The sequence below is a fragment of the Triticum urartu genome, chromosome 7A (assembly GCF_056163025.1).
Source record: "Triticum urartu cultivar PI428250 chromosome 7A, HENAU_Tu73, whole genome shotgun sequence".
In the NCBI taxonomy this organism is placed as follows: Eukaryota; Viridiplantae; Streptophyta; class Magnoliopsida; order Poales; family Poaceae; genus Triticum; species Triticum urartu.
The window spans coordinates 588948555-588972415 of record NC_141879.1 but is presented as its reverse complement, the minus strand read 5'-3'; the positions used below and the strand labels follow the sequence as shown (position 1 = coordinate 588972415).

At 44.2% G+C, this 23861-nt stretch overlaps 1 pseudogene; it reads right to left on the bottom strand.

The window, feature by feature from the left end:
* Positions 1-20435: 20435 nt before the first annotated feature.
* LOC125532375 (BTB/POZ and MATH domain-containing protein 3 pseudogene) lies at positions 20436-21554 on the bottom strand (annotated as a pseudogene).
* Positions 21555-23861: the final 2307 nt, after the last annotated feature.

Genomic DNA, 23861 nt, shown 5'->3' with positions numbered 1-23861 from the left:
TCAGATGAGGAAACAACCTTTGCCTTCAAAGCGCGAGTTCGGCCATAGTTGGGACCATAGATATCTCTTTTCTCAGATAGCTGGAACTCATGTGTGTTGAGCCTCTCAAGTATGTCATATGGATCGAGAGTCTTGAAGTTAGGGCATTCTTGAATCATCAAGACCAGGGTGTCGAATGAGCTATCAAGCGATCTCAGAAGCGTCTTGACGATTTCATGCTTGGTGTCTCAGTGGTGCTGAGTGCGCGAAGCTCATTTGTGATATCAGTGAGGCGATCAAATGTGAGCTGGACATTCTCATTGTCATTTCTCTTGAAGAGGTTGAAGAGGTTGCGAAGAACACTAATCCTTGAGTCTCTCTAGGTTGAGACACCTTCGTTGACCTTGGAGAGCCAGTCCCAGACTAGCTTTGCAGTTTCCAGTGCACTCACACGGCCATACTGTCCTTTGGTTAGGTGACCACACATGATGTTCTTGGCGGTTGAGTCCAGTTGAATGAACCTCCTAACATCAGCAGCTGTGATACCTTCACCGACATTGGGAATGCCATTCTTGACGACATACCAGAGGTCGACGTCAATGGCTTCAAGATGCATACGCATCTTATTCTTCCAGTAGGGGTAATCAGTGCCATCGAAGACAGGGCACGTAGCGGAGACCTTGATTATCCCTGCAGTCGACATGGCTAAAACTCCAGGTGGTTAAACCGAATCACACAGAACAAGGGAGCAGCTCGCTCTAATACCAATTGAAAGTGCTAGTTATCGACTAGCGGGGGAGTGAATAGGCAATTTTTATGGAAGTCTTCAAAACACGGGGGCTTTGAAGACAAACAGTAGAAATGATCCTTTTGATATGCAGCGGAAGGTAGACTACACTAGACAGGCCATAGTCAAGTAAGCAATGAAGTGAAAGCATGAAGACTATTAGCATCTAGGTAGTAAGGATAAGGATGGAAGAGAGTGTGAAGCCAAACAGTAAATAGTCTTCACTCAGTGAAGTCAATCAGATCATTCAGGCAAGCAATGACTTCACGAAGACAAACTGTAAAGTAAAGGGAAGTGCAGGATAGAACCAATAGCTTGGTGAAGACAAGGATTTGGTAGACCAGTTCCAGTTGCTGTGACAACTGTACGTCTAGTTAGGGAGGCTGAGATTTAAGTCAGAAGACCGCGTCTTCACCTTATTACCCTTGAGCCAAGGACACACAGTCCTCGCCCAACCAATCTAGTAAGTATTCAAGGTAGACTTCCAAACCTTCAAAGACTTCGTTCACCGGCGATCCACAATGACTCTTGGACGCTTAGAACGCGACGCCTAATCGGCTGGAGGATTCACAGTCCTCAAGTGTAAGAAGTCTTCAGATCACTCGGACAGAAAGATTTCAGTGATACCTAACACTCTTTGGCTCTGCGTGTATAGGGCTTTGTCCTCACAAGGATCTCTTTCTGAAATGCTTCGGAGGTGGGTTGCTCTCAAACAACAAAAGCCGTGCACTAACTCTGAGCAGCCACCAATTTATGGTGTAAGGGGTGGGCTATTTATAGTCAGGAGGCAACCCGACCTGATTTATCCGAAATGACCCTGGGTCACTAAAGAACTGACACATGTCCAATGGTAAGATTTCAAACAAACGCGACAACTTGACACGGGCTACAAGTAAAGCTAACTCATTCAGCTCTGGATAAGATTTACTCTCATTGTCTTCGCTCGAAGACATAGGATTTGGTTGAGCATCACATCAGTCACTCTGACTTTGTTCACTTGGACCCCACTTAACAGTACGGTGGTTCCTATGACTCAACAAGGAAGAAAAGGAAACTACAAAACAACTATGTCTTCTCATTCCATAGTCTTCATGTGAATGTCTTCTCATGTCATAATCTTCATTGTGAATATCTTCACAGTCCACCATTGTCTTCAATGTCTTCACGTATTTTTAGGGGTCATCTCTGGTAGGTAAACCGAATCAATATGGGACTACTACCTGTGTTATCCTGCAATTCTCACAAACACATTAGGCCCTCAACCAAGTTTGTCGTCAATACTCCAAAACCAACTGAGGGTGGACTAGATGCACTTACAACAACAACATAGACATGCAAAATACTATCAGGTACTAAGTTCATAATAAATTAAAGTTCAATTAATCATATTACTTAAGAACTCCCACTTAGATAGACATCCCTCTAGTCATCTAAATGATCACGTGATCCATATCAACTAAACCATGTCCGATCATCACGTGAGATGGAGTAGCTTTCAATGGTGAACATCACTATGTTGATCATATCTACTATATGATTCACGCTCGACCTTTCAGTCTCAGTGTTCTGAGGCCATATCTGTATATGCTAGATTCGTCAAGTTTAACCCGAGTATTCTGCGTGTGCAAAACTGGCTTGCACCCATTGTATGTGAACATAGAGCTTATCACAACCGATCATCACGTGGTGTCTCGGGGCGACCAAATATAGCAACGGTGCATACTTAGGGAGAACACTTATACCTTGAAATTTAGTGAGAGATCATCTTATAATGCTACCGCCGTACTAAGCAAAATAAGATGCATAGAGGATAAGCATCACATGCAATCAAAATAAATGATATGATATGGCCATCATCATTTTGTGCCTTTGATCTCCATCTCCAAAGCACCGTTATGATCACCATCGTCATTGGCTTGACACCTTGATCTCCATCATAGCATCGTTGTTGTCTCGCCAATTATTGCTTCTACGACTATCGCTACCGCTTAGTGATAAAGTAAAGCAATTACATGGCCATTGCATTTCATACAATAAAGCGACAGCCAAATGGCTCCTGCCAGTTGCCGATAACTGTTACAAAACATGATCATCTCATACAAAAAATTATATATCGTCATGTCTTGACCATATTACATCACAACATGCCCTGCAAAAACAAGTTAGCCGTACTCTACTTTGTTGTTGCAAGTTTTATGTGGCTGCTACTAGGGAAAAGCCTAGCAGCAGTGCGGGTTTTAGGCCTATCAGTAGCGCGGGGCGATGCGCTACTGATAAGGCGCTACAGCTAACGTATAGCAGTAGCGTGCCTCCGCCCACGCTACTACTAAATCAACTTAGTAGTAGCGACTTCCCGGAGGAGCGCTACTGGTAATTACTAGCAGCGCTTCTCCCAGCCCGCGCTACTACTAGTATTCTGTATTTTATTTCTTTTTTATTTCATGTTGTATTCATACACCTCTATACAAGTTTTCATACAGCAGCAATTTAGAGATTGTTTTTACATCATAGTGAGTTATTACATCATTGGGTGAAAGAACCGTGGACTAGTTTCAAGTGGATGGACATCCACTTGAAACTAATCCGCGGTTCTTTCACGCAATGATATAATAAATATCATCATCATATCATTAACAACTTATCATCATAATACATCATTTTCATATAACACCTCCTCATGATCATCATTTTGATCGATAAGACATCACATAGCAAGTTGGTCACTAGTCATAATCACAACTACTCCTCATCATCAACTCTAACACATTGTACCACATAATAAACCTATTGTACCTCATAGGACCTACTACATTCTCTTAGGACCTACTATATTCTCTAAGGTAAAATAGAAAAAAACAAGATAGCCCTTGGCTCTCCATTATGGAGAACGCAGATTATCCTGTCTCCAATTCTTGCCTTTCGCTTAATGTTGCTTCCAAGAACCTCCTTACGAATGTCCAAAAAAAATTTCCACTCTTTGATTAGCATGTGTTCACTAGTTTCAGAAATCCGATATGCACAGGTGAGATCCGTAGGATGACCTGGTTGTAGGTTCAGAACTTCAAGGCGACCATTGTAATACATCAGATGAGGCACACAATCCATCGGGATTTTCTGTTGAAAAACATAGTAATAACTTCGTAGTTAGCAATGATGTATTAGTTTTAGAAGTATGCAAAAGATGAACGGATGTCGTAATAGTAAAAAATATTACCAGGGTATCTCCATAGAAGTTATCGTGGTTCAACACGTGCACTAGTGGCACGTATTCACCATAATTTGAAGGAGTTCGATAATAGGTATTGTAATTCTCAAAGAAAGTACAAAATGCGATCAGATGATTTTTCTCCTTATAAGTTAATTCGGAGCCATCAGTGTAGTGGGTTTTGTCTACCATCTTCTGCACATTCTTTGAAGATTCAAAATAAGTTGTCAATGGAAATAAGCTGTCAACTATTTTGAAATAAACAATATAAATTAGTTAATAACTATGTTTGAGAAACTCACATTGCGGTAGAATCGGAAGCGTATCAATAAGGACCCAAATGTCCATATTGTTTTGCTTGATGTCAGGATCACCAAGATCCATGGTGACAATCATACCCTCATAAAAACCATACATTTTGCAAAGTGCTTCCCAATTTTGGCAACCAAAATGGGTTACGCTCTGAGAATTGTATATATTTACTTCAAAATCGATATCATGATGGGTCCTTAGGTGTATTTTCTTTGTTTGAAAATTTTCATGGTCTTCAAAACCCATCCTCTCCAAGACATAGCGTCTTGCATGGCATGGGATAAGCTAGTCGAATTGTAAAAGATGAAAATTAGACGTTGAAATAGTTGAAGTCATGCTTAATTATGAAAAAAACACTTGTCGTTGTTGCGTACCGTTTCAACATCGAAGGTCTCCTCGAGCTTAATGCTGAAGCGCCGATCTTCGTCCAGCTCAACGAACATGTCGCACATACCTCGATCGTCATGGCACCAGCTGCACTCCCCCGGGAGACTGTCGTCCGAGTACGACATTTCCTACATTCATAATTCAAAGATTAAACTTGTACAATTAAATATATATACTAAAAAACCTAAATTAGATCATTATTTTTTCGAGAAAATCCAGGCCACTCGATATTTCCTACATATTCTAGCACAAGTCATGCCAGAATTCACGGAAAAATCTGGCACGACCTTTGCTAAAAAAGGACATATCGAGCGCCTGAAATTTGCCGGAACAGAAATTAATCAACACTCCGTCAAAACATAGGCCACTCAGAGGTGTAAACTAAACATGAACAGCCACTTGGGCAACAACATATCCTATTTGAGCAAATATGACATGTTCAACTAGTTCTATTAATTCAACTAGTTCTTACTAAATATAAACTTACTATAAATAGATAAAGCTAGTTCTTTCTAAAAGTAAAGTAGTTCAACTAGTTATATTAATTATCTTACTAAAAATACATTAGTTCTATTAATTGAACTAGTTCAACTAGTTTATTAATTTACTTACTAAACTAGTTCAACTACAACTAAAGTAGTTCAACTAGTTTATTAATTTACTTACTAAAAATAAAATAGTTGCTTTAACTAAAAAAATAAACTAGTTCTATTAATTTTCGTACCAAAAATAAAATAGTTGTATTAACTCAACTAGTTCAATTAAGCACTTACTATGAATAAAAATAAACTAGTTTTTACTAAAAATAAACAAGTTCAACTAGTTATATTAATTTTCTTACTAATTCTATTAAACACTTACTAAAATTTAACGCTAACTAATTTGATGAACTCTAAAATTTAACCCTAACTAATTTGATGAGCTCTAAAACTAATTCTACTTAACAACTACTGTCATAATTAGCATCTAATTTGATGAACCCTAACTAATTAGATGAACTCTGAAATTTAACCCTAAGAACCCTAGCTAGGCAGAGGTAGGGGAGGAGGAGGAGGAGGGCGTGCTCACCTCTGGCGCCTGTGGAGTTAGGGAGAGCGGCACGCGGCATCGAGGTTGGGGACGGGGTCGGGGCGGCGGGCGCGCGGCGGAGGGCGGTGATGTAGGGGGGGTGTAGAGGTCGGGGTCGGGGGCGGCGTCGAGGTCGTGGTCGGGGGCGGGGGTGGCGTCGAAGGAGTGCGGAGAGCGACGGGTCGCGTGCGGCGGCCGACGACGATGCAGGGCGGCGACAGCGGAGGAGTAGGGATTTGGGGGGAAGTGGCCGCGGGGAAGAACGAAGTTAATTAAGTTAAAAGTAGCAGTAGCGCGTTCCAGGAAGTGCGCTGCTACTACGGTAGCTATAGCGCGTTTCCTAACAAGCACTACTGCTATCCTTCTCTTTTTTATTTGCTTTCCATTTAATTTTATTTTCATTAGCAGTAGTGCCTTTGTCCGTAAACGCGCTGCTACAAAACAAGTAGCGGTAGCGCGGTTCCACGTAGATCGCTACTACTATGTGTAGCCTATCGGCTAAGCTGTGGGAATTTTAGTAGTAGCGCTTTTGTACTCGGGCGCACTACTGCTATAGCTGTATCTGCAGCGCGGTTACTAAATACCGCGCTGCTGCTAATTAGCACCAGCATGCGTTTTTATCCCGTGCTACTGCTAATGTTCTGTGTATAGGGTTTTCCCTAGTAGTGCTGCTACAGGCTTCTAGCAAGAACCGTTCTTACCTAGACATCAAAACCGCAATGATTTTTCGTCAAGTGTGTTGTTTTAACCTTCAACAAGGACCGGGCGTAGTCAAACTCGATTCAACTAAAGCTGGAGAAACAGACACCCGCTAACCACATGTGTGTGAAGCACGTCGGTAGAACCAGTCTCATGAACGCTGTCATGCAATGTCGGTCCGGGCCGCTTCATCCAACAATACCGCCGAATCAAAGTAAGACGTTGCTGGTAAGCAGTATGACTATTATCGCCCACAACTCTTTGTGTTCTACTCGTGCATATAACATCTACGCATAGACCTAGTTCAGATGCCACTGTTGTTGAACACAGTATTTCAAAAAAAATTCCTACGATCACGCAAGATCTATCTAGGAGATGCATAGCAACGAGAGGGGGGAGTGTGTCTATGTACCCTGGTAGACCAAAAGCGGAAGCGTTTAGTAACGCGGTTGATGTAGTCGAACGTCTTCGCGATCCAAATGATCGAAGCACCAAACGTACGGCACCTCTGTGTTCAGCACATGTTCAGCTCGATGACGTCCCTCAATCTGTTGATCCAGTTGATGACGAGGGAGAGTTCCTCAGCACGACAGTGTGATGACAGTGATGATGAAGCTACCGGTGCAGGGCTTCGCCTAAGCACTACGACGATATGACCGAGGTGTGTAACTGTGTAAGGGGGCACTGCACACGGCTAAGAGAAGACTTGGTGTGTCTTCGGGGTGCCCCCATCCCACGTATATAAAGGGGGAAGAGAGGTGGCCGGCCCTAGGGGGCAGGCCATGGGGGGAGTCCTACTTGGACTCTCGTTTCAAGTAGGATTCGGTCCCCCCCCTTACTATTCCAAGTAGGAGAAGAAGCGAAGGAGGAAGAGGAGAGAAGGAAGGAGGGGGGCGCCGCCCCCACCCCTTATCCAATTCGGACTGGGCAAGGGGGGCGCGCGCCACCTCTTGGCCGGCCCTCTCTCTTTTCCACTAAGGCCCATGGTGGCCCATTAACCTCCTGGGGGTTTCGATAACCCCCGGTACTCCGAAACTTATCCGAAACGACCGGAACCATTCCGGTATCCGAATGTAGCCTTCCAATATATGAATCTTTATGTCTCAACCATTTCGAGACTCCTCGTCATGTCCATGATCTCATCCGGGACTCCGAACAAACTTCGTTTCATCAAAACACAAAACTCATAATACAAATCGTCATCGAACGTTAAGCGTGCGGACCCTACATGTTCGAGAACTATGTAGACATGACCGAGACACATCTCCAGCAATAACCAATAGCAGAACCTGGATGCTCATATTGGCTCCTACATATTCTACGAAGATCTTTATCGGTCAAACCGCACAATAACATACATTGTTCCCTTTGTCATCCGTATGTTACTTGCCTGAGATTCGATCGTCGGTATCATCATACCTAGTTCAATATCGTCACCGACAAGTCTCTTTACTCGTTCTGTAATGCATCATCATGTGTCTAACTCATTAGACACATTGCTTGCAAGGCTCATAGTGATGTGCATTACCGAGAGGGCCCAGAGATACCTCTCTGATACACGGAGTGACAAATTCTAATCTTGATCTATGCCAACTCAACAAACACCATCGGAGACACCTGTAGTGTTGGGGAACGTAGTAATTTCAAAAAATTTCCTACGCACACGCAAGATCATGTGATGCATAGCAACGAGATGGGAGAGTGTTGTCTACGTACCCAACGCAGACCGACTGCGGAAGCGCTGACACGACGTAGAGGAAGTAGTCGTACGTCTTCACGATCCAACCGATCAAGCACCGAAACTACGGCACCTCCGAGTTCGAGCACACGTTCAGCTCGATGACGATCCCCGGACTCCGATCCAGCAAAGTGTCGGGGAAGAGTTCCGTCAGCACGACGGCGTGGTGACGATCTTGATGTACTACAGCAGCAGGGCTTCGCCTAAACTCCGCTACAGTATTATCGAGGAATATGGTGGCAGGGGGCACCGCACACGGCTAAGGAATAGATCACGTGGATCAACTTGTGTGTCTAGAGGTGCCCCCTGCCTCCATATATAAAGGAGTAGAGGGGGGAGGCTGTCCGGCCAAGGAGGAGGGCGCAGGAGAGTCCTACTCCCTCTGGGAGTAGGATTCCCCCCCAATCCTAGTCGGAATAGGATTCGCGGAGGGGGAAAAGAGGAGGAGGGGGCCGGCCACCTCTCCTAGTCCTAATAGGAATAGGGGAAGGGGGAGGCGGGCAGCCCATCTAGGGCAGCCCCTTCTCTTTTCCACTAAGGCCCACTATGGCCCATATAGCTCCCGGGGGGTTCCGGTAACCCTCCCGGTATTCCGGTAAAATCCCAATTTCACCCGGAACACTTCCGATATCCAAACATAGGCTTCCAATATATCAATCTTTACGTCTCGACCATTTCGAGACTCCTCGTCATGTCCATGATCACATCCGGGACTCCGAACAACCTTCGGTACATCAAAATGCATAAACTCATAATATAACTGTCATCGTAACCTTAAGCGTGCGGACACTACGGGTTCGAGAACAATGTAGACATGACCGAGACATGTCTCCGGTCAATAACCAATAGCGGGACCTGGATGCCCATATTGGCTCCTACATATTCTACAAAGATCTTTATCGGTCAGACCGCATAACAACATACGTTGTTCCCTTTGTCATCGGTATGTTACTTGCCCGAGATTCGATCGTCGGTATCCAATACCTAGTTCAATCTCGTTACCGGCAAGTCTCTTTACTCGTTCCGTAATACATCATCTCGCAACTAACTCATTAGTTGCAATGCTTGCAAGGCTTATGTGATGTGCATTACCGAGAGGGCCCAGAGATACCTCTCCGACAATCGGAGTGACAAATCCTAATCTCGAAATACGCCAACCCAACATCTACCTTTGGAGACACCTGTAATGCTCCTTTATAATCACCCAGTTACGTTGTGACATTTGGTAGCACCCAAAGTGTTCCTCCGGTAAACGGGAGGTGCATAATCTCATAGTCATAGGAACATGTATAAGTCATGAAGAAAAGCATTAGCAACATACTAAACGATCGGGTGCTAAGCTAATGGAATGGGTCATGTCAATCAGATCATTCAACTAATGATGTGACCTCGTTAATCAAATAACAACTCCTTTGTCTATGGTTAGGAAACATAACCATCTTTGATTAACGAGCTAGTCTAGTAGAGGCATACTAGTGACACTCTGTTTGTCTATGTATTCACACATGTATTATGTTTCCGGTTAATACAATTCTAGCATGAATAATAAACATTTATCATGATATAAGGAAATAAATAATAACTTTATTATTGCCTCTAGGGCATATTTCCTTCAGTCTCCCACTTGCACTAGAGTCAATAATCTAGATTACACTGTAATGATTCTAACACCCATGGAGCTTTGGTGCTGATCATGTTTAGCTCGTGGAAGAGGCTTAGTCAACGGGTCTGCAACATTCAGATCCGTATGTATCTTGCAAATCTCTATGTCTCCCACCTGGACTAGATCCCGGATGGAATTGAAGCGTCTCTTGATGTGTTTGGTCCTTTTGTGAAATCTGGATTCCTTTGCCAAGGCAATTGCACCAGTATTGTCACAAAATATTTTCATTGGACCCGATGCATTAGGTATGACACCTAGATCGGATATGAACTCCTTCATCCAGACTCCTTCATTTGCTGCTTCCGAAGCAGCTATGTACTCCGCTTCACATGTAGATCCCGCTACGACGCTTTGTTTAGAACTGCACCAACTGACAGCTCCACCGTTTAATGTAAACACGTATCCGGTTTGCGATTTAGAATCGTCCGGATCAGTGTCAAAGCTTGCATCAACGTAACCTTTTACGGTGAGCTCTTTGTCACCTCCATATACGAGAAACATATCCCTGGTCCTTTTCAGGTATTTCAGGATGTTATTGACCGCTGTCCAGTGATCCACTCCTGGATTACTTTGCTACCTCCCTGCTAGACTTATAGCAAGGCACACATCGGGTCTGGTACACAGCATTGCATACATGATAGATCCTATGGCTGATGCATAGGGAACATCTTTCATATTCTCTCTATCTTCTGCAGTGGTCGGGCATTGAGTCTTACTCAACTTCACACCTTGTAACACAGGCAAGAATCCTTTCTTTGCTTGATCCATTTTGAACTTCTTCAAAATCTTGTCAAGGTATGTGCTTTGTGAAAGTCCGATTAAGCGTCTCGATCTATTTCTATAGATCTTTATGCCTAATATGTAAGCAGCTTCACCGAGGTCTTTCATTGAAAAACTTTTGTTCAAGTATCCCTTTATGCTATCCAGAAATTCTATATCATTTCCAATCAGCAATATGTCATCCACATATAATATTAGAAATGCTACAGAGCTCCCACTCACTTTCTTGTAAATACAGGCTTCTCCGAAAGTCTGTATAAAACCAAATGCTTTGATCACACTATCAAAATGTTTATTCCAACTCCGAGAGGCTTGCACCAGTCCATAAATGGATCGCTGGAGCTTGCACACTTTGTTAGCTCCCTTTGGATCGACAAAACCTTCCGGTTGCATCATATACAACTCTTCTTCCAGAAATCCATTCAGGAATGCAGTTTTGACATCCATCTGCCAAATTTCATAATCATAAAATACGGCAATCGCTAACATGATTCGGACGGACTTAAGCATCGCTACGGGTGAGAAGGTCTCATCGTAGTCAATCCCTTGAACTTGCCGAAAACCTTTTGCGACAAGTCGAGCTTTGTAGACAGTAACATTACCATCAGCGTCAGTCTTCTTCTTAAAGATCCATTTATTCTCAATTGCTTGCCGATCAACGGGCAAGTCAACCAAAGTCCATACTTTGTTCTCATACATGGATCCCATCTCAGATTTCATGGCTTCAAGCCATTTTGCGGAATCTGGGCTCACCATCGCTTCTTCATAGTTCGCAGGTTCATCATGATCTAGTAGCATGACTTCCAGAACAGGATTACCGTACCACTCTGGTGCGGATCTTACTCTGGTTGATCTACGCGGTTCAGCAGTATTTTGATCTGAAGTTTCATGATCATTATCATTAGCTTCCTCACCAACTGGTGTAGGTGTCACTGAAACAGTTTTCTGTGATGTACTACTTTCCAGTAAGGGAGCAGGTACAGTTACCTCGTCAAGTTCTACTTTCCTCCCACTCACTTCTTTCGAGAGAAACTCCTTCTCTAGAAAGGATCCATTCTTAGCAACGAATGTCTTGCCTTCGGATCTGTGATAGAAGGTGTACCCAACAGTCTCCTTTGGGTATCCTATGAAGACACATTTCTCTGATTTGGGTTCGAGCTTATCAGGTTGAAGCTTTTTCACATAAGCCTCGCAGCCCCAAACTTTAAGAAACGACAACTTTGGTTTCTTGCCAAACCACAGTTCATAAGGTGTCGTCTCAACGGATTTTGATGGTGCCCTATTTAACGTGAATGCGGCCGTCTCTAGAGCATAACCCCAAAACGATAGCGGTAAATCAGTAAGAGACGTCATAGATCGCACCATATCCAGTAAAGTACAATTACGACGTTCGGACACACCATTACGCTGTGGTGTTCCAGGTGGCGTGAGTTGCAAAACTATTCCACAATTTTTCAAATGTACACCAAACTCGTAACTCAAATATTCTCCTCCACGATCAGATCGTAGAAACTTTATTTTCTTGTTACAATGATTTTCAACTTCACTCTGAAATTCTTTGAACTTTTCAAATGTTTCAGACTTATATTTCATTAAGTAGATATACCCATATCTGCTTAAATCATCTGTGAAGGTGAGAAAATAACGATATCCGCCACGAGCCTCAATATTCATCGGACCACATACATCTGTATGTATGATTTCCAACAAATCCGTTGCTCTCTCCATAGTACCGGAGAACGGTGTTTTAGTCATCTTGCCCATGAGGCACGGTTCACAAGTACCAAGTGATTCATAATCAAGTGGTTCCAAAAGTCCATCAGTATGGAGTTTCTTCATGCGCTTTATACCGATATGACCTAAACGACAGTGCCACAAATAAGTTGCACTTTCATTATCAACTCTACATCTTTTGGCTTCAACATTATGAATATGTGTATTACTACTATCGAGATTCAATAAGAATAGACCACTCTTCAAGGGTGCATGACCATAAAAGATATTACTCATATAAATAGAACAACCATTATTCTCTGATTTAAATGAATAACCGTCTCGCATTAAACAAGATCCAGATATAATGTTCATGCTCAACGCTGGCACCAAATAACAATTATTTAGGTCTAATATTAATCCCGAAGGTAGATGTAGAGGTAGCGTGCCGACCGCGATCACATCGACTTTGGAACCGTTTCCCACGCGCATCGTCACCTCGTCCTTTGCCAGTGCCCGCTTATTCCGTAGTCCCTGTTTCGAGTTGCAAATATTAGCAACAGAACCAGTATCAAATACCCAGGTGCTACTGCGAGCTCTAGTAAGGTACACATCAATAACATGTATATCACATATACCTTTGTTCACCTTGCCATCCTTCTTATCCGCCAAATATTTGGGGCAGTTCCGCTTCCAGTGACCAGTCTGCTTGCAGTAGAAGCACTCAGTTTCAGGCTTAGGTCCAGACTTGGGTTTCTTCTCCTGAGCAGCAACTTGCTTGCTGTTCTTCTTGAAGTTCCCTTTCTTTTTCCCTTTGCCCTTTTTCTTGAAACTAGTGGTCTTGTTAACCATCAACACTCGATGCTCCTTCTTGATTTCTACCTCCGCAGCTTTCAGCATTGCGAAGAGCTCGGGAATAGTCTTGTTCATCCCTTGCATATTATAGTTCATCACGAAGCTCTTGTAGCTTGGTGGCAGTGATTGGAGAATTCTGTCAATGACGCAATCATCTGGAAGATTAACTCCCAATTGAATCAAGTGATTATTATACCCAGACATTTTGAGTATATGCTCACTGACAGAACTGTTCTCCTCCATCTTGCAGCTATAGAACTTATTGGAGACTTCATATCTCTCAATCCGGGCATTTGCTTGAAATATTAACTTCAACTCTTGGAACATCTCATATGCTCCATGACGTTCAAAACGTCGTTGAAGTCCCGATTCTAAGCCGTAAAGCATGGCACACTGAACTATCGAGTAGTCATCAGCTTTGCTCTGCCAGACGTTCATAACATCTGGTGTTGCTCTAGCAGCAGGCCTGGCACCTAGCGGTGCTTCCAGGACGTAATTCTTCTGAGCAGCAACGAGGATAATCCTCAAGTTACGGACCCAGTCCGTATAATTGCTACCATCATCTTTCAACTTTGCTTTCTCAAGGAACGCATTAAAATTCAACGGAACAACAGCACGAGCCATCTATCTACAATCAACATAAACAAGCAAGATACTATCAGGTACTAAGTTCATGATAAGTTTAAGTTCAATTAATCAAATTACTTAAGAACTCCCACTTAGATAGACATCCCTCTAATCTTCTAAGTGATTACGTGATCCAAATCAACTAAACCATAACCGATCATCACGTGAGATGGAGTAGTTTTCAATGGTGAACATCTTTATGTTGATCATATCTACTATATGATTCATGCTCGACCTTTCGGTCTCCGTGTTCCGAGGCCATATCTGCATATGCTAGGCTCGTCAAGTTTAACCTGAGTATTCTGCGTGTGCAAAACTGGCTTGCACCCGTTGTAGATGGACGTAGAGCTTATCACACCCGATCATCACGTGGTGTCTGGGCACGACGAACTTTGGCAACGGTGAATACTCAGGGAGAACACTTCTTGATAATTTAGTGAGAGATCATCTTATAATGCTACCGTCAATCAAAGCAAGATAAGATGCATAAAAAGATAAACATCACATGCAATCAATATAAGTGATATGATATGGCCATCATCATCTTGTGCTTGTGATCTCCATCTCCGAAGCACCGTCATGATCACCATCGTCACCGGCGCGACACCTTGATCTCCATCGTAGCATCGTTGTCGTCTCGCCAATCTTATGCTTCCACGACTATCACTACCGTTTAGTAATAAAGTAAAGCATTACATCGCGATTGCATTGCATACAATAAAGCGACAACCATATGGCTCCTGCCAGTTGCCGATAACTCGGTTACAAAACATGATCATCTCATACAATAAAATTCAGCATCATTCTTTGACCATATCACATCACAACATGCCCTGCAAAAACAAGTTAGACGTCCTCTACTTCATTGTTGCATGTTTTACGTGGCTGCTACGGGCTTAAGCAAGAACCAATCTCACCTACGCATCAAAACCACAATGATAGTTTGTCAAATAGACTCCGTTTTAACCTTCGCAAGGACCGGGCGTAGCCATACTTGGTTCAACTAAAGTTGGAGAGACAGTCGCCCGCAAGCCATCTATGTGCAAAGCACGTCGAGGGAACCGGTCTCGCGTAAGCGTACGCGTAAGGTTGGTCCGGGTCGTCTCGTCCAACAATGCCGCCGAACCAAAGTATGACATGCTGGTTGGCAGTATGACTTATATCGTCCACAACTCACTTGTGTTCTACTCGTGCATATAACATCAACATAAATAACCTAGGATCGGATGCCACTGTTGGGGAACGTAGTAATTTCAAAAAAATTCCTACCCACACGCAAGATCATGTGATGCATAGCAACGAGATGGGAGAGTGTTGTCTACGTACCCAACGCAGACCGACTGCGGAAGCGCTGACACGACGTAGAGGAAGTAGTCGTACGTCTTCACGATCCAACCGATCAAGCACCGAAACTACGGCACCTCCGAGTTCGAGCACACGTTCAGCTCGATGACGATCCCCGGACTCCGATCTGGCAAAGTGTCGGGGAAGAGTTCCGTCAGCACGACGGTGTGGTGACGATCTTGATGTACTACAGCAGCAGGGCTTCGCCTAAACTCCGCTACAGTATTATCGAGGAATATGGTGGCAGGGGGCACCGCACACGGCTAAGGAATAGATCACGTGGATCAACTTGTGTGTCTAGAGGTGCCCCCTACCTCCGTATATAAAGGAGTAGAGGGGGAAGGCTGGCCGGCCAAGGAGGAGGGCGCAGGAGAGTCCTACTCCCTCTGGGAGTAGGATTCCCCCCCAATCCTAGTCGGAATAGGATTCGCGGAGGGGGAAAAGAGGAGGAGGGGGCCGGCCACCTCTCCTAGTACTAATAGGACTAGGGGAAGGGGGAGGCGCGCAGCCCATCTAGGGAAGCCCCTTCTCTTTTCCACTAAGGCCCACTATGGCCCATATAGCTCCCGGGGGGTTCCGGTAACCCTCCCGGTATTCCGGTAAAATCCCGATTTCACCCGGAACACTTCCGATATCCAAACATAGGCTTCCAATATATCAATATTTACGTCTCAACCATTTCGAGACTCCTCGTCATGTCCATGATCACATCCGGGACTCCGAACAACCTTCGGTACATCAAAATGCATAAACTCATAATATAACTGTCATCGTAACCTTAAGCGTGCGGACCCTACGGGTTCGAGAACAATGTAGACATGACCGAGACATGTCTCCGGTCAATAACCAATAGCGGGACCTGGATGCCCATATTGGCTCCTACATATTCTACGAAGATCTTTATCGGTCAGACCGCATAACAACATACGTTGTTCCCTTTGTCATCGGTATGTTACTTGCCCGAGATTCGATCGTCGGTATCCAATACCTAGTTCAATCTCGTTACCGGCAAGTCTCTTTACTTGTTCCGTAATACATCATCTCGCAACTAACTCATTAGTTGCAATGCTTGCAAGGCTTATGTGATGTGCATTACCGAGAGGGCCCAGAGATACCTCTCCGACAATCGGAGTGACAAATCCTAATCTCGAAATACGCCAACCCAACATCTACCTTTGGAGACACCTGTAATGCTCCTTTATAATCACCCAGTTACGTTGTGACGTTTGGTAGCACCCAAAGTGTTCCTTCGGTAAACGGGAGTTGCATAATCTCATAGTCATAGGAACATGTATAAGTCATGAAGAAAAGCATTAGCAACATACTAAACGATCGGGTGCTAAGCTAATGGAATGGGTCATGTCAATCAGATCATTCAACTAATGATGTGACCTCGTTAATCAAATAACAACTCCTTTGTCTATGGTTAGGAAACATAACCATCTTTGATTAACGAGCTAGTCTAGTAGAGGCATACTAGTGACACTCTGTTTGTCTATGTATTCACACATGTATTATGTTTCCGATTAATACAATTCTAGCATGAATAATAAACATTTATCATGATATAAGGAAATAAATAATAACTTTATTATTGCCTCTAGGGCATATTTCCTTCATGTAGAGCATCTTTAATTATAATCACCCAGTTACGTTGTGACGTTTGATAGCACACAAGGTGTTCCTCCGGTATTCGGGAGTTGCATGACCTCATAGTCTGAGGAACATGTATAAGTCATGAAGAAAGCAATAGCAGAAAAACTAAACGATCATTATGCTAAGCTAACGGATGGGTCTTGTCCATCACATCATTCTCTAATGATGTGATCCAGTTCATCAAATGACAACACATGTCTATGGCTAGGAAACTTAACCATCTTTGATTAACAAGCTAGTAGTTAAGTAGAGCCATACTAGGGACACTCTGTTTGTCTATGTATTCACACATGTACTAAGTTTTCGGTTAATACAATTCTAGCTTGAATAATAAACATTTATCATGATATAAGGAAATATAAATAACAACTTTATTATTGCCTCTAGGGAATATTTCCTTCAAAATTTGCACACAATTTACACAAAAATTAAGTTTGTTAATAATATGCACGAATAAGCATATAATAGTCAAAAAATTGCAAAAAACACTAAGAAGGAATGAATTAGTGGCTTTGATGATACGCAAGAATAAGCATACAATAGTGTTATTTTCGCGGAAAAGGGAGTTTTTTAAGAAGGAATGAATTAATGGCATTGATTACCATTAAGAAATAAAGAAGTGAAATAGAAGCTAAATCAAAATAGCAAAGTTTTCTAAGAATGAATTAGTGCCATTGGTATTACCAATTAAGAAGAGAGAAAGAAAAAGCATAAAGCAAATAATGACAAAATTTGCACACAAGTTACATATAAATCACACATTTTTATACTAATATGTAAGAATAAGCATATAGTAGTGCAATTTTCGTAACAAGATGCATCATTGCATGGGTGGGATCATAGTTTTTTTGTTTTGGCTGATCCATCATTGCATGGGTGTATGGTACACTACTTTGTATGTGTTTCGAGTAAGCTTTTCTCTCCTGGTTGTCCAACTGGATGTGTCGAGTTCATTGCAAGCGTGTCAGCATGCTAGTCGTCGTTATGTGTTGTCTGTTGTCTTCGCTAACAAATTTTGTTGCTTGTAAAATAGTTCTCTTGTACAAGTATAGATAGATAGAGGGATCATGGAGGCATAGAGGAGGGAGCTTGGACTCATTTCTGGTTGCTGAGAATGAAATGTCTCTTTATTTGTTGTGGCCATTTTTTACGGAAGCAAAAAGGTTTTTTTATATTCGATATGTTTTACTTGTTTTCATTTTATTTCTCGGTATAAATCTATTGTGGTATTCAAAATTATGGCCGCCTAAACCACCTTTCCCTTGTGAAACAAGAAAGTGGCGAGCACTTATTAGAAACTGGGCCCTTTTTTCAAACTCTAAGGGGTTTGATGTCAATAAATACACCCTTTTTTTAGGTTCTCGTACCATATGGGGGTTTTGGTAAATAAATACGCCTTTTTGTGAAGTTTTCAAACTCTAGGTGGTTTATGGTAAGTAAATAGGCCCTTTTGTCAAGTTTCAAACTCTAAGGGGCTTATGATAAATAATAGCCCTTCTGTAATAAAATTTCATATTCTAGGGTGTCCCTTGTAAGTTAATCGCATATTTGCCTATGGTTTGCTGTAGCTTGTTCCATTTTGTATGCTTGATGGAGCCTTTGTCCTGTCTACTAGATGCACCTTGACTGTCGGTGTTTACATGAAAATAGGTCACTGCACAAACAAAAATGACATGAATATGAAATATATGTTTCATACAGTATGCCTAATGGGGACACTCCCAAGATGTTAAATGGTAGATGTCTTTGATTTACGACATTTCTGCCCCCTCTATGTGCTATCGACCTGTTTTTTTATACTTTGTATGTATACATGGCTTATGCTTTATCCATGTGGCTTATTGCATGTATTACCCTCTAAAGAAGAAATATTATAAAAAGTTTTTAAAAAATTGCGCACAACTTTACTCTAAAATTGCACTTTTTAGTATGCGAATAATAATCATGTAATAGTGTAATTTTCGCACGTATTGCACCATATTTATGTGCATACATTTACACTCACCCAACATCTCAACAATACCCACAAAAGAAAATAAAATCCAATTAATAAAGAAAAAAACAAAAGCAAAAACACAGGAGAAAAACAAAGGTTTTTTTTACACAACCTCGCGAAGTTCTTTATTAAACCGTCACCACATTTACAGGGACGAACGAGAGGTTCCCGGAATGTCCTAACCAAACATGGCGGCCACCACTGAGAGTAAGAGCATGCTTCGCTAAGTTGTGAGTTTCAACATTCGAGCTCCTAAACTCATGACTAAATTTACAAAAATCAAAAGACAAAGAGTGATCTATTATTTCATGAATAATTGCTCCATAGCTTGCTGCATTTTCCTTCTTGATGTCCTCAGCCACCCCTTTGCAGTCCGATGCTACATGGATCCTCCAAAGATAGAGGTCATCCAGAAGAGTCAATGCTTCCCTTATCGCTAGTGCCTCGAGGGTTTGTGGATCAGCGATATGTCTGAAGAAGAGAGTGGAAGCTCCCAAAAAGGCTCCTTCTTGATCCCTGCAAATAGCGCCAACAGCACCATAGCCTCATCGAGAGACAACGGCGTCAACATTTACCTTTGCAGCTCCTTCGTGTTGTCTGACCCATCGAGTAGACCTCGTGGTTGCCGCACCCCTTGGTCTCTGATGCATGGAGTTCATAAACCGGAGATCCCTCGAGTAGTTGTTGATGAATCCATTAATGGAGTGCGACGCCTGGAAAATATCTTCATGGATAGCCTTTCGTCGAGCTCCCCAGGTTGCCCAAAGTGTCACTATGAGCCTTTCAAACAAATCTGCAGGCAATATTTCATGTATCGCAGAAAGCCAGTCCTTAGCGCTATCCTCGTGCCGCTCAATCAATGGCTCCAGTAGATCATCTGGGGCGAGCGCCCAAACACCGGCCGCCAATGGGCAGTTCAGCAAAGCGTGTTTCCAAGTGTCTCTCCCCCCACATAGCATGCATGTATCTTCTGTTGCCATGTTTCGATGCTTCAGAACCTCTCCACAAGGCATAGATTGCCTAGCAAGGCGCCTGACAAACATCCTCAGTTTGGACGGAACCTGAATATGCCAGATCGTACTCCACTTGTTGCTCTCAGTCTGTCCAAACGAGGAACCCTCCTCTTCCTGTATCCACGCTTCTCGGTTAAGTTTCATCCGCAATACCATCCGATACGCGGAACGAACACTGAAATTACCTTGTCTCAGTAGAGATGGGTTGGATCGCACAGATAATGGGCTTTGGCCCAGTAGTTAATCGATATGGGGCCAGTTAGAGAAAACAAGCCCAGCACAAGCCAGGTAAAAAATGTAGAGCGTGAATCTCAGAGCAAAAATCCACGACCAAGAAATCAACTTACCCAGATTCAAAATTCAGGCAACTTACAAGTTGCTAAAGTGAGAAAAAATTAGTTTTCCAGTACTTGTCCGATGAAACAAAGTTGCCTTAAGAAGGCCATTCTTCGAAAAAGCAAAAGAAAAGAAAGAAGATGACCCATAAATAAAGATATCAACGACGGTAAGTGAGTGACAAACACAAGTGTCCACAAAGCAACGAAATTAGTAAACACCATCAACAAGTAGTGTTGCGGACTTTGCAGCGTACTACAATGAACAATGCGTCAATTTTTACCCGCTACTTCCAAGTTAATTTCTCCAGGACATCAACAAGAAGAGATGGGCAATTCGTCTTTAGCTGCTTGTACCCCTCGGTTGCCATCACATCCGTCAGGACACCAGGAGACACGATGTAATCCACGCAGAAAGCCTTGAGCTGTGGGCAATGGTGCCGGTCCGCCAGCTCCAGCGTCCACGCGGCGTTCTCCACGTCAATGGTCTCGTGCAGCGCGCTCTCGCACAGCAGCCTCATCCTCTCCAGGCCGTACCGGTCCACCGCCGCAAGCCAGTCGCACATCATCTCTCTGTGGCTCTGCTTCGAGTCGTCCTTGAAGACAGGGGGCAAGGCGTCCGTATAGATGAAGTGGAGCACGGCCTCGAAGGCCGCGGGTTTCATGTCGTGGATCCTCACGTGGCGGCTGCCGGGCTTGTCCGCCAGTGCCCCGAAGAACTGAGCGCAGAAGACCGGCGACCGCATCGCGACCACCGCCTTGTGCGCGGCGTAGTCGTTCCCGCCGACCTGAAAGGTCACGTCCGGCCCCCGCTTGCTGTCCAGGAGCCGCGCGAGGTCCTGGCGGATACCGGAGGGCGGCACCGCGATGGAGCTGGACGTGGTCGCTCCGGTCTTCGACTCCTGAACCTCGACGGTGCAACGCACTACGAGGCAGTCGTTCCTCAAGTACCGCGAATCAAGAGAATCTACCTTGACATACTTTTTGTACCCCCATGTTATGTTATCGGTGGTGAAGTCGTCCCATGCGCACGGCTGGGCAAGAAGCGGCGAAGTTCCGGCAGGGCCATTGATCTCGAAGCTGTACTTCACAGTGGTCTTCTCTAAAGCAGGGGTGCTCAACACCTCCAGGTACAGTGATAGGTACCCTTCTTCTTCCTCTCTATTGCCGGCGGGGTAGCATCTGATTGCCCAGCTGTGACCTCCGACCTCAAAGGCATCGGATCGGATGAAGTTTCCGACGCCGGCCCTCTGGTGTAGACTGAAGCCGACGATGCTGAACTGGTGCGTGCCCCTGACGAGCACCGTTGAGTGCCTGGACATGGTGTCCCGGACGGGCGCGCCGGTGGGAGCCGGGGAGGCAGACGGGCTGGCGGCCATGGTGTGAGAGTTGTTGGATCACCGTGTTAGCTCTGTCGGCCGACGCCGAGTACTTTTCACAACGGTGACGATCAGTGGCAACGACAACCACCACGAACGTGCAACCAGAGCTAATCTTCCTGGCTTGATCAATCTTACTAATCAATCCAGCCCTAGCCAGTTAGCACACGGAACGCACGTACAGCGGTCGATCGATTCCGTCGGCTGGTAAACACACGTACGTACACGCTCAACGGGGGCTCTGGGCAGATTACAAGGGCTACGTATATGTAGTAGTCAGGACCTACACGGTTACGAGTTCTAATCCTGCAAGCTCCATGTACGACCCGGACATGGCACCACGCACGTTTGGTTATTTCCAACACTGAAGCATCAAAGAAGACCAACGCTATGCCGATAGATGAAAAGGAAAAAAAAAGAGTAACATTAATCCTCATTGAGGAGTTGCAGCCACCGAAAAAGATGCAAGTGTGTATGACCCTGACATGGGTTGAAAGTCATACACACACCAACCAAAAAGCCACCGAGGAAGCCATTGATCGTGGGGCGGTACAAGACGCCACCATCGAAATCACAATTTGGAGGCGATCTGACAATCCCATGCTTTCGTCGCCAGTGTCTGTTGATGGTAAATCTGGGCAGCCCAAACAATACAACACGAGTTGTCACTATCCCGTCAAGGCCATGATTAACACCGGGCAAATTGCCATGCTCCATAATCTTTTTTAGGTTTGGTAGCAAAATTGATGTAGGCATTTTCCGTGATAAACTCCTCTATCAGGGTACTAGACAAGCCTTCAGATTGGTTCTTCAAGAAACAAAGAGGAACCAACAACAAAAATATCTTCAATAACTATGACAATGATTTTGAGAGTATATAAAGGCAGAGCCGTCGAGAGGCAGTGCCGAGAGGTACGTGCCCCTAGACGTGCCAACATCCCACATGAGGTATGTGGGGGCCCTCTGGTGGGCTCAGTTGCCTCTGGCCCCATCCTCTCTTGAAACTTCGCGACACTTTTTTTATTGATTTTTTTTGTCCTCGTAAAATTGATTTCCCTGAAAAGTCCAAAACTAGTAGAAAACATTAAATGACACTTGTCACGAGTTAATATGTTAGTTCAAAATAATAGAAATTGATGTCAAAACTACGCAATTATGATACGTTTGAGGCATATCACCCCTCACCTCTCATTTAAAATGGTATGGTTGACACCTACCCTCGATGCATGTATCTTTCTACACCCACTGTGACCCGCAATCGTCATGATGTTGATCTCATCGGGTGTCCGTCATGCCGCTGCCGCCAAGGAAGCATGAGGAGGCGGTCGTGCTCTTGACTCCACACATGCATATGGGAGGTGCACGGCTGCACGACGTCCATCATCCGTGCTCTTGCAAAGGAGAAGGAGGCGCTTGCCTCTCATTTCGCCCAAGCCAAGATCGAGAAGTGGAAAGCGTGCGATGCTCTCGACCGGGCCACCCCACAGAAGGTGGTTGTTGGTGTCAAAACCGGCAGATCTCATGTAGGGGGTCCCGAATTGTGCGTCTGGGGATTGATGGTAACAAGGGACAAGTGGGACACAATGTTTACCCAGGTTCGGGCCCTCTTAATGGAGGTAAAACCCTACGTCCTGCTCGATTGTATTCGATGAGTATAGGGGTTACAAGACTTGATCTACCTCGAGATCGTAATGACTAAACCCTAGCTGTCTAGCCTATGAGAATTCTGATGACCTCTATGGACTAAACACTCCGGTTTATATACACACCGGAGGGGTCTAGGGTTGTACAGAGTCGGTTTGTGAGGGAAGAAAATAACATATCCGGACACCAAACTTGCCTTCCACGCATATAGGAGTCCTACCCGGACACGGGGGAAAGTCTTTTGCTTGTATCTTCTCGGCCCATCAGTCCGGCCCATATCAAATAGCCCGGACACCCGAGGACCCCCTAATCCAGGACTCTCTCAGTAGCCCCCGAACTGGCCTTCAAACGACGATGTAGTCTCCGGCTTACGTCTTCGGCTTTTGCAAGGCTGGTTCTTCATCATACCTTGGACGGCTAACAGTCCGGCCATGACTTTCATGTTCCGCCTTTATGACTCCTTCCCTGTCGTTGCCTCGATTTCCACGTGCCGGGCGAATGCGAATGGTACATAATAATTTTTTACCAAAAAGCCCTGGACCACACAGGGACGGCATCTATATAAAGAGGTCAGATCCCCAAGTGCCATCCACATCGTGCAGAGAGCATCAGGACTAGCCACGGAAAAACTTCAAAACATGGCCAGCGCTCCTAGTTCTTCTTCGCGCCCTCATGGCCCTC